At 39.5% G+C, this 13003-nt stretch overlaps 1 protein-coding gene across 3 annotated transcripts in view; it reads right to left on the bottom strand.

The window, feature by feature from the left end:
- LOC134536665 (cyclin-dependent kinase 12) overlaps positions 1-813 on the bottom strand; it is a 127135-nt gene extending 126322 nt beyond the window's left edge. For all 3 annotated transcript variants that reach the window (XR_010075835.1, XM_063376493.1, XM_063376495.1), the window contains exon 1: positions 482-813. The gene's annotated coding sequence lies outside the window, so the exon portion shown is untranslated. The remainder of the gene's footprint in view (positions 1-481) is intronic.
- Between the last annotated feature and the right edge of the window lie 12190 nt (positions 814-13003).

Genomic DNA, 13003 nt, shown 5'->3' with positions numbered 1-13003 from the left:
TGTTTCGATGTTCCCCTGTCCGCAATATTTACCATTAACACCAGTACACCTATTTTACTGCGACAATAACAAAAGATTATTCAAGGAAAAACTAAGAATTTCATTGACCAAAAACACAAATATTTAAATAATTACTCTGATACAATACCTATTACTTAAAAGCAAATTTAAAAAAAATTTTTTTGGAAAATCTTAATTTTCTCTCACAGCCTAAGCCTTACCTTCATATTAAATTTAAAATAAAAAAATTATTAAAAAGTACAGGTAAATAGGTTTACACAAAAATGCCCAGAGGGCTCAAATTGTTATTTTAGTAACCAAGCCTACAAGCACTGTAAACAATTCATTCGTGCGATATCACTAGTTTACACGCACTGTCCGCCATCTTGGATTATATATTTCTTCACCGAAATTTACGAACACACAATCTACATTTAAGGACACACGCTTTACACAAGCTAAACATGCATAACGTACTCACCACTAATGATAGGTACTCTCGTTAGGCGAATGTAGACACCTCAATAATCCTTTGCGAAGGATACGGAGTGCCCGCACCGAACTTCATCAGTATTCGTGTAAAATGCTCGTTCCTTCATGTAACGGAACGTATACGCTATAAAAATAAAGGTAGTGTCACAAAGGATTTTATTGTATTGTTCAAAAAATACTTTATTTCTAGAACACATTTAATTTATAACAGAAAGGATTTACTATTACTTTGATCATCCGCTTTAACCCAAAATATCTTTCGACCATTTCATGACTTCAATGACGTAGCTCAACCTCAAAGCTACTGATAGCCAACATAACAAGCAAAAAATACAAAGAGATAGCGAATACTTTATACACAGACTAAAAAATAAAATCATTTTTATATACGTTTCTAATGTTTTCAAAATGTAAAAAAAAAAATTAAACAAATTATAACAATTTTTAAATTATAAAATATTTAAAAAAATAGTTGAGTCAAAAAAATTTTAAAAGGATAAAAATTTCAAAACTAATAACACAGCCAGTTTTAAAAAATGATACAGGAGAAAATGTATCAAACACTACATTAAGACTAAAAAAACAAGTATAAAAATTTTAAGATACCAAACATCAGTTAAGATCAAGAATTTACGTTTAGCTTAAAGTTAACCCAGGATTCTTTTAAAACTACAATATTTCTTAATTTAAACTTTAACAAAAAATTTAACTCAAGGATAGCTAGCATTTTTGTTTCATGGCCATGGTAAAAGTCTGACAATAACTATTTTCGGTTAAAGTTTGTAGTGGATGAATTATTATGGAAAACCAGTTTGCATAGAAAGCTAACAAGCTTCAGAAAATAAATGGCGATGTATCAGGAAATACCAGTTGCTAAGAGAGATTTTCAGCCGTCAGGCGAGCTGACAGTCTAGTCATTCTGGAGTAAGGCCCTATGCAGCAGCTCACGATAGCAAACCGTATGTATTCGGTACTGAGTAACGGGTGCACTATCTAGTACTGAGGAACGAAACGTTACACACGAAAGCATTTCGTTACACGCATTTTTCGTAGTAAGGAACTGTTCACTTATAGTTCTACACTTTTCCTTTTAAATCAAATTAAATTTAGAATGACTTAAACACAAGTCTGGTTCAAAATACGGAAAAGTAAAATAAGGCACCTTACGCAGTTTGGTATGAAATGTATAAGTAAGGTATGTTTTCTATTAATTACGAATGTTGCGACGCCGTGACATCATACTGAGCGCGTACGCAATACGACTCGATTCGTTGCTCTAACATAACATAGCATGTTATGAGGTATCAGAAGTAATGAGTAATGTAACGATATGATAGTAACGAGTACTAATTATTATAGTAACGAATACATACGGGTACACATATTTCCCCATTACTTTTACACCTCTAACATATACTAATGTCTACACAAGCGTACACTAAATCTTAAGTTTTAGCAACATGAGCTGGCTGGCAGCCTGGCGGGAAACGACGAAAGACACCCCCAACAAACCAGTACATTCCAAAACCAATCTGGACAGAAATGCCCTAGTTCTCGCCCATTGCTTAGTAGTTTAATTCTACTCTGAGGAACTCTTCTTCCAGAACCATTCCTCTCTTCCTGTAACCAACTTGCCTGATATTATTGCATGATTTTTTGCACCCCGCATGAAATTACCCTGGGTATTCCCTGTGTCTATGCAGGATTTACCCGAACCTAACTTATCTAGTTTTAATCTAGAATAGTCAGTGCGGGGAGTTAGTTATGGCACCAAATGCTGCCATGGCTGGCCAATCCTCTCCTAGCACATGATGCATGCTACCTTTCCTGCATGGCTTAAACCCTGCATGATTAGAGCGTTTAGGGTTCGGCCTGAAACACACATAGAGTCTCTCCCTAACCCATACATCTCCCAAATACACTTAGTTATTATGTAGGTTAGAAAAAAATAGAAATATAAAGTTTTTTTTTACACACAGTCTCTTTTGCTTCCTCGAAGTTGTAAATTTAGGAGGAAATGAACTTAAGCCAAAAAGTGTTGGTAACTCACGTAGGCAAAGAAAACGAACTGAGTTGTTTATTTTTTTTGACGTGACAATGGCTAATAAATCGATGAACGCTGGCTGCATGCACAAAAAAAGTGTCCCGTTATGCATATTGTCCCGTTTCGCTGTGTCCCGATACACTCATTTTAAATTGCTCTTTGCTAACCTGAACCTCCTAGCATTGCGACCGAGTCCGTGGCATAATTCTGTTTTCATGCTTTTCAATGTAACATTTTCATTGCTCTTTGCTAACCTGTTCCTCCTAGCATTGCTGCAGAGTCCGTGGTGCAAATATATTATTTTTGACTGCATCTTGGTGTTGGGTAAAGGCCCTGTCACACTGTCAAATATATTGTATCCAATAAATTGGACAACAAAATTTGAAGGGTGATTTTGGATGAAATACGTCTTCAAATATATTGTATTCAATATTATTTGCCGAGCAATGTAAAATATATTTGAAGTCATTTCACACTATCAATTTTCTTTGAGTGAGCTCGTTTTTCCAAACATTCTGTAGAGAACTGTAAATGACAGTATTTAGAATCAAAAACAAATTTTGGGTCAAGGAACGCGGGCTTTTTTAAGTAGGTTATATTCCAATTTAGGTATATTGTGATCATACACAGTTTAAAATTTACGTTTTCCAGGTGTTTGCAATGCCTGCATTAAGAGCATCAAAGTGTTTCAAAAGCTGTAGCTGTAATTGCAATTGTAGCAAGTCTCAGTAAACTAGAAGAGAAATCTAAGAAAAGGAAACGCAGATGGTGGACGAGACAGTGGATACTTTCCCGGCAAACAAATGGTGTTTTACCCCTTTTTGTCATGAACTTCGATACGAAGATGCCGATTCATTTCCGAACTATGTAATAATGGATTCTGAAAGTTTTTATCTTCTTCTTTCAATTGTGGAGTCTCGCATTGCAAAGAAGGATACTCATTTGTGCCAGTCTATACCAGCAAAGCAGAGGCTGGCAGTTACATTAAGATTTTTGGCGACAGGGGAATCATTTAAGTCCCTTAAGTATTCCACACAACACCATCTCAAAATTTTTACCTGAAATTTGTAGTGCAATTTATAGTGCTCTTCAAAAACAATATTTAAAGGTATGTTTAGTAAGAATAAAACATATAATTAAATGTAAATCTGCAAGTAGGCATATCCCTTCTCATTCCCGCTTATTTTCTCACCCAACTAGCTGCTGTTGTATGGACACTTTCACTTGTATTTCATCAAAATTGTTCCTATACTTTAAAGTGAATGTGTTAATTTTTGCTGTGTTTAGAAATTGGCAATTTTGTTTTATTTTGAATTAAGTGTATTTACTGTTACAAACCTCAACCTGAGCCTTTAAGCTAACTTCACCTCAGTCACATTATCTCTTTAAAATAATTTTTTTAACGAGATATTAGACCAGGTATGCTTGTTTAGTACAGCCTGGGAAGTATAGGCTTACTGACAAGGATCTGCTACACAAATATTTACATTCACGAAAAATGGTATTACTTTCAAAACTTAAATAATAATAATCGAACACGTAGGCAGAATTTTAATATTTCTAGGCCTTTCTTGCAAATCACCAGAGCTACTTGCTTACTCAGAGATGCTGCTTTAACATAAGTCAGTACCATCTATTGTCAGGAAATTATGAGTCTATATTCCAGAAAATTCCAGACAATACTTACAGAGTAGCAGCAATTGTGAAATAAGGAGAACAATGACTTATAAGAAAGATTGATTGGGTAAGCCAAAATAATTTTAGTTACATTAAGTCTCTGAATTGCATATTTTAAAATTTTCTTTTAGGTGTTATTAATTTGGATTTGTAGTTAAAAGTTCCGAAATGCATATCCTAGTTTTGATACCTCATTCCTGATGGCACATTTTGTACGCAATGCTTGCTGTTTTAATTTAGTGTATCAACAATACCTGAACATAAGCAAAACTGGTATAGCAGTCAAATAATAATCGTAAGTTGAATAGAAGATGTTTTCTGGTTTAAGGACCATAATATTCCAAAACTACAGTAACTTCTTTTAGTCAAATATATTAACCTGCACTTCCGTACATACAGATTCAATTGGAGGAAAATATACAATAACAATTACATATTCCAGCAGGAAATAAAATAGTATTAATTCAATTACTGCATTTATTTCCAATTCGCCATTGCTGATATTTAAACTATTACACCTCAGAAACGGAAACAAAAGCGGCCGCTTTATTTTAGATAACTCTGATTGGCTGATCCCATCCAACATCCAACATATTTTAGAACCAGTCCTATACGTAAAATATTTGAAGGAAACTCTAGACATTCAATCTCTCAAATAAACATGGCTGCGATAGTGACGTTTAACGTGACGTCACAACCCTCAAAGATATTGGATCCAACATATTGGAAGGTGTTGGAAGCTAAAATTTGACAGTGTGACAGGGCCTTAAGCCATTTTCCTTCACATCAACCTTCAAACACTCCCATTAGTTTCCTACTTTTCCTTTCGTCGTCCTATCCTTAACAAAATAACACAGATTGGAAGAAGTTAAATAGCAAACATGTATAAAAGTTATAGTTAAAATAATCTCTTCGTTAAAGTAATAAACATATTTGAATTAATGAGTGCAAATAAAAGTAAAATTTTCAATTAAAATGTATATTTAATTACACTCCTTCTTTGTGTCCATACAAAATAGTGATAGTTCAATAAAAATTATTCAATTTTATTCATAGAAGTATGCAATCATTTCATCAATGTTTTGTTATGACGTTTGCATTCGCCCGAGTTCTCGTGTTCGAGATCTGGCGTAGTTCCTAGCGGGAAGGCTGAGTTTTTACGGAAAAACGTGTCCGGGAGGGTGCCAGGCTAACTCGGTGGTTAACCACGAAGTGGGTCGGTGGGTACGAATGCCCCTGCGTGGCCCACTAGGAACGGCGGCGGTGGTCGTGGTGTTAGGGATCCCTGGTTACTGATGCAATACTGGCCCTACACAGCATAGCACGCTGATCCCTAACTGGATTGGGAAGATTCACAAATAATATACACGAGTCTGGTTTGCACTGTCGTATACACGTCGCGCACGGAGTGTGCGGAGTGGACGTTTAATAAAAGTTGGCAGTTACACTTGCAGTTACAGTTACACTATTTTTCCCTACACAAATTACACTATGATTACACTGGGCGCTCTGACGCGCCGTCACTATAATTAAGCCCTCACGCCAGTCGAGGTTGAGGGGGAGAGTTCGATTGGAGTCGGTTAATCCCGTAAATTGCGAACGGCGATGCTCGGGCCCACCTGTATGGACTGCGGTTCGCTATGAAATTAGTTAAAAGTCTTTAACTAGATGTGGTCGGTGCCTGTGCACTTCGGCAATAAACCAAATGTCTGTGATTGCGGGAGTCGGCCCGCGCCATATGCTGCACTGCCCCGCGTAAAGCGTGGTGTGGGGAGTTTACGTTTAAGAGGCTGGAATAGGCCCTATACCGTAAAAGGACCGTGCGCACACGGGGAGTTAATTACAAAAAGGTTTTGGAGAGTTGCTATTATTACCAGGAATGAAATCGGTGCAGACAATGGTTGAAGGCTCCCCGTGGGACGCACGTCTGTCCCGGCCCGTGAGTTACTCGGTACTGGCGTCTGGCCCTGGCGCGAGGGGGTGGCTCAGCATTCTCTAGCGCCAAGGTTTCTAAAGTTCCGTTATTCGTAAATTATTATATTAATAAAAGATTTTAAGTGGCTCTAAATTCACACATTAAATAATAACAATTAACCTAATACATATATACATTTTGGAAATTGCATTTAAAAAGTTTACGTAAATTAAGTTTGAATAATGTGAGTCACACTGGAGACTGTTCGTCACTTGATGACTGCTCAAGTGGCCAATGATACATAAAAATTTGGGGCGGTGATAATTAAGTTACACACTTCTATATTTAAATTAGACTGAAGGCCGCAAGGGGAGCACTCACAAAAATATTAATAAAAATCCACACATGAGTGACCCGGGCACTCCCACGTCGCACTTCCTTTGCACGTGGTTGTTAATTAAAAGTGATGTGAACATTAATTTACGTTGAATTTATAATGTACAGGACTCGTGTTGTCTGGTTGATTACGGCATGGGCTTTGATTCTACATTTTCTCCGCGGTGCTCGCCTGACTAGGGGCTAGGGGTGCGTTCCGTTAGCTGGGTCGGATACTAGCGGTTGCAGGTCGGGCTTTAGGATGGCCTTCGGTCGGACGACGTCATGTTGTCATGTTGATGTCGTTCCTCCTCTTTATTTAAACTAAAACCCGGGTGACAGTCCTGTCCGCGGCACAACTTTCCGGCCATGGCCATTTTAGTGCCACCACTCGTCACCAGATGGCAGTTGTAAATATGAACAGACAATGTATTATAGTTATGTTAAGACGTGTTATGATTGTAAATATTTATGAAGATTATTAAGTGTGTAGTGTAAGTATGTTTCGTAGCCTTGTAAATAATATTGTAAATGCAAAACATCCAAAGGGATAGCAATATGTAAAGTTTTAACACGAATGATTGTAGAAGGAAACTGTATAAATCGTGCGGGCTATCAAGCCTCGCAACTTTTTGTGATAGGGATGGGCAGTACAATTCATTCCAGTGAGTGATTCGGAACCTATTCGTTCTTCAAAGTGAACCAGTTCTTTTAAATGGTTCAGTGGTTCATTAAAAAAAAGTCTCGTACAACTCGAAGGAATCGCTCGTTTTCTCTTGATATTCGGCTTCGGCACTCGCCTCACCGAGTGTGTTCTTTCTAGAGGTGTAAAAGTAACGAAAAAAAGCGTACCCGTATGTATTCGTTGCTATAACAATTAGTACTCGTTACTATCGTATCGTTACTCGTTACTTCTGATACTGCATAACATGCTATGTTATGTTGCAGCAACGAATCGAGTCGTATTGCGTACAGTATGACGTCGCGAAAATAATAATAAATAGAATATAAACAATTAACAATATTTGATAATTAACAGTTTATGGTAACCAAGAAACAATTAAATCTCTATTACAGCGGTTTTATTATATTATCTCTTTTAAGATAAAAACGTAAAAATACGCGATAATAAGAAACAAAAACATACATATTTCTAATTTGTAAAAAATACTTTCATATAAACTGACATCGTACAGCCGAAGGCCACCCCAAAGCCCGACCTGCACCCGCCAGTACTCGGCTCCGCTAACGGAAAGCACCTCTAGCCATGGCCCACCCGAGTCAAGTGAGCGGACCGCAGCCCAAGGTAGAGAATAGCGGACCATTTTAATTACGCATGCAATGCACTCCCCGTGCCTACAAAATTCCCCACACAATAATAAAGTAATCAAAAACAAACAAAAGCCCCTAATTAATAAAGTGCGATGTAGGAGTGCCCGGGTCACTCACGTGTAGTTTTCTACTAAAACAGCTGTGAGAGCAACCCTTGCGGCCTTCAGCCTAAATTCAGTAGTGAAACGTGTGACGTAACGCAAACCGCCCCAAATTAGCATTATCATTCGCCACTGGAGTAGTTATCAAGAAACAGACAGTCTCCAGCTTGACTCTAATATTCAAACTTATTTTAGACAAACTTATTAAATGTCAATTCTAAAACATATATAGATATTAAGTTAATCATTAAGTTTTATTATGTGAATTTAGAGCCACTTAAAATTAGTTAATTATATAGATTTTTACGAATAACGGAACTTTAGAAACTCTGGCGCGACAGGGAGCTCACCCCTCCCCTCGCGCTAGGGCTGCACGCCAGTACAGCGCGACTTGCGGACCGGGACGGACGCACGTCCCACGGGGAGCCAGCATCTCTTTGTTTCACCGAACGTCCATCTGGTAATTATAGTCACAACCAAAACCTTTTTTTAAATACTCCCTATGTGCGCCCGGTCCTTTTCCGGTGTAGGGCCTAACCCAGCCGCGTCAATTCAACACGCCCCACACAAAGCATTACGTGGGGCCGTGCAGTATACGGTACGGGCCGTCTCCCGCCACCCCAGAACTTTATTTAATCGCCCAGTGCACAGGCACAGGCTACATTCAAGCTCAAACGTGTTTTTAATTTAATAGAGAGCCGCGGTCCGCACAGGTGGGCCCGCGCGTCGCAAGTTACAGATTACGAGATTAGCCGATGCTAATCGAACGCTCTCCCCCGACTGCGACTGGCGTGAGGACTTAAGTAAACACACGTAGAGGCACGCAGGTGTCCCTCTCAGATAACGTGTGCAGTGTAATCGTGTACGTAAAAGCACCACAGAGTGCCGTTTTATCAAGTGTAATTGTAATAATAGTGTCATCAAAACTTCTACGTGTTCCGACGCCTCATTGGCAGTCATGTACCGCCGAGTAAACCTCGCGCCCAATGTAATGAACCAGTGTCAATCGTGAACAATAAAAAGTCCACCCCGCACCCACCGTGCGCGATGTGCGACCCGTAAAACAACCAGAACAGTGTGTGTAAACTAACCTAAACAACCCAACCTAATCAGGAAACAAATTCCATCACCGCCGACGGTTCTAGCGGACCACGCTGGGGCAACGAACCCACGACCATCACACGGTTAGACACCGAGCTAGCCTGGCGCCCTCCCGGAACAGAAATCTCTAAGAAAGCCAGCCACCCCGCTAGGACCTGCGCCCGATCTCGAACACGACACCGCGGCGGATGGCAAAACAGTAAAAAACTTGGACGACGAATTTCCAAATTATACTTTACTTAATAAACAAACATCATTCTTTGTAACGTAAATTCATCGAATATGCGCATGCGAGCGTAAAACATACGAAAAATGCGAGTAACGAAATCCAGCCGTGTGTAACGTTTCGTTACTCGTTACTAGATGTCGCACCCGTTACTCAGTACCGAATACATACGGTTTGCTACAGCTCTAGTTCTTTCTAATGCTCAACGCTCAAGTCTTTCTTTTCTCATATTCCTCTGTACTATACTGACTCATCGATTCCGGCTGTTGTTTGAAAATTGAAATGACTGTCGTTATGGTTTGACTTAGTAAAATTAATTTTAATTTTATGCAAAAAAAAACATTTCTTTCAACAGCATGGAGAAAAAGTTCACTATTTCATGAGCGAAAGATTGAGGAACGGTTTCAGAAACGTTAAAAAAAACCCAAAGGCTTACAACATATCGTAAGCACAGTAATTAAAAATATATATATTAGAACCATTTAAATTTAAAATGAAACTCTGAAAAAAAAAATTGTTGATATCAATTCTGCAGTGTTAAAATTAATCAACATTATAACTGAAATTCGCATTTGCAAAAATCATTTTGGCAATATTCATTAATTGAAACAAATTACCATAACAGTAAAATTTATAAAAAATATATTAATGTATAAGTATGTACTTAACCAGAGGAAAGCGTATTAATTATACATTACTTTGATCTGTAACACAATGCACAGAAACACGCTGAAGATATAATACTAACGACACTAGAGTTATTTATCTCCACGCTCTTCTGTGAAGTTGGTCACAGTTATCGCTCGAGTTGATTAATCGGTATACATCACGAGCGAGAGTCGAGAGAAGTGTTAGCAGATATCTGGGGGAAACAGAGAGAGAGAGAGAGAGAGAGAGATAGCTAAAAACATTGAAACAGTATCCTGGCGACCTCTTGGTGATGGGGGAGGGGGGGGGGGGGAGGGGCAAAGAATCGTGGGGAGCGAATCAGCGTCCAGCGATGACAAGAAGAAAGAAGGATGAACCAAGAACCACGAGTCCGCGCCGGACGCGATAGCCGAGAGTTGTGGAGGAGAAGGAACAAAGAACCACTAGCGAACCAGCGAACCTCTCCTTCAGTGTTCTTCCCACTGTCCGCGATTGCTGAGCTGGTGAACCACGGTTCTTTTTCTGGGAACTAGTTCCTGGGTGTTCTTGGACACGAACCGATTCATTTAAATGGTTCGTGTCGTGAATCATCGGCCCATCTCTACTTTGTGAGACTGCAGGCTTCCTCTCTCTCTCTCCCCTCCTGTACCCATCTGCTAGCGACTCTAGCAACTCTTCGTGAGACGGAGGAGCATCCCTCTCTCCTAACTTTAACCTTTCCGCTAGCGACTCCTTCTAATTACCGTCCCCGAAAACCCATACCGCATCCTCGGTCAGCTGCACTGGGCCGAACGGTCCACTCCCGCCTCAGAGTGTGAGGCTGCTCTACCCAAGAGCTGGCGCCAGACAAACAACACGACAATCGAACGACCGAGCGACGTCCACCCCGTCTCCACATCTTCAGCAGTAACGAAGCCGCGACATCGTTAAACTATCGTCCGTAAACCGAATTTACAGACAACCAAATTTTTTTTACATGGCACAAAAGCAGACGACTTATAAAATACTATTGTGTATTTAGATTCGTCTAAAGGTGAAACTGCTTAGGCAATAACTAATATCGTGCAACAAATAATGAGAGCTCAATCAAATTTTGTATGTGTTTGAATGTAAGATCATCAATACGAATATACTCCACATAACCTGCCATTGGCCGGGGTCTCGGGTTCGAATCCCGCGGCGAGTCTAAGGGTCTGGTGGTTCTTTATGGTGTGTGGCTAGTGAGACACTAGGCCGTTTATGGTGGGTCGTGGGTACTCTGCCCCCGCGTGCCCCGTCAGGTACGCCGCTTGAAGTCTACCCTGAAATCCCCTGAAGCCACTCGGCCGTGTGGAAGACGGGGTGGCGCGGAATAATTGTACGCGACACTGGTTCTGTTGATTTACATTTAATTAACAGACTTCTCCGGTGGTACGCTTGGGTACGCAGTACTCCCTATGCATACTCTACACGGTGGCAGAATCGCTACAAAAACTATGCGAATGCGCTATGCGGCATCTGAGCCATTGTACGGTTGGGGCGACTGAATTGCGCCCTATTGGAAAGGGCGCCTTTCAGGTTTTTTAAAGCACACACACAATTGTTTAAATCCTGATAGGCTGCCTTTCCAGAACGAGTTATTAACTGAATTTTAAACCTAAAAGAATCCTGAATTGTGCCCCATTGGAAAGGGTGCCTTTCAGGTTTTTCAACATAAGCAAAAGAATTTGTAAAATCCTGATAGGCTGCCTTTCCAGAACGTGTTATAGATTTCCTTTTAAGACAAAAAATATCCTGAAATATGCCCCATTGGAAAGGGCGCCTTTCATGTTTTTCTTCATATGCAAAACAATTTACAAAATTCTGATAGGCTGCCTTTCCAGGGCTTGATTTTTGCTTTGTTGTTTCCGGGAAAATATCCTGAATTGTGCCCCATTGGAAAGGGTGCCTTTCAGAAATTTTTAGTTTTCGTTAGATCGTTGTGGGCACTGAATTGTGCCCCATCGGAAAGGCCGCCTTTCAGGTTTTTTCCTTGTACGCATACAGTTCGTAAAATCCTGATGGGCTGCCTTTCCAGAGTTGGCTGTTCGCTTTGTTTTAAGCGAAAGAAAACCCTGAATTGTGCCCCATCGGAAAGACCGCCTTTCAGGTTGTTTCCTTGTACGCATACAGTTCGTAAAATCTTGATGGGCTGCCTTCCCAGATTTTTTGGTAATTTTGTGTTAAGCCAAATCAGTCCTGAACAAAATTATACAAATACAATTAAACATTAGATATTACCAGTGGGTGAAATTAATTTTCGGAATAGTATAGACCTCCATTCCTTACAGAATTTTAATACGCCTGCGCGTAATTGTTACTTTAAGAATTGAGTGCTTCTCTAGTATTGAAGACCAGTAACATATTACATACTCATTGTTCCGGAAACAACTACTGATGGCTCTAAAAGCAATGCAAAGGTTTTCCAGCAATGTAAGTTGATCGTGTGGGATGAATGCACGATGGCACATAAAACGTCTTTGAAGGCGTTGACACTGAACTATGTAAGATCTGCGAAACAATATAAATATATTTGGTGGAGCGATGATTTTGTTAGCAGGAGATTTTCGTCAAACATTACCACTGATTCCACGGTCAACGCCAGCAGATGAACTCAGTGCATGTTTAAAGTCCTCCATTTTGTGGAAATACATTAAGATACTAAATTTAAGCAATAATGTGCATATGGAATTACAAAATGATCGATCTGGAGAAATATTTTCTAAACAGCTAATTGACATTGGTAATGGCAAAATCCCTGTAGATATTTTGACTGGCTGCATTTAATTTCCTGTCAATTTTTGTCAGTTTACTGAAACAAAAACCGAGCTCATACAAAAGGTGTTCCCAAACGTCGCTCAAAATTACAAAGATAATTTTTTGTTGAGTGAACATGCTATATCAGCTGCCAAAAACAAGGATGTAAATGAAATAAACTTCAAAATTCAAAATTAAATTGCCTGTAAATTAAGGACATACTACAAATCAGTTGATTTCGCAACTAATCAAGATGATGTCAACTATCCCCCAGAATTTTTGAACTCATTGGATTTGTCAAGATTGCCACCCTATAA

The sequence above is a fragment of the Bacillus rossius genome, chromosome 11, assembly GCF_032445375.1.
Source record: "Bacillus rossius redtenbacheri isolate Brsri chromosome 11, Brsri_v3, whole genome shotgun sequence".
Lineage (NCBI taxonomy): Eukaryota > Metazoa > Arthropoda > Insecta > Phasmatodea > Bacillidae > Bacillus > Bacillus rossius.
This window is presented reverse-complemented; position numbering and strand designations above follow the sequence as displayed.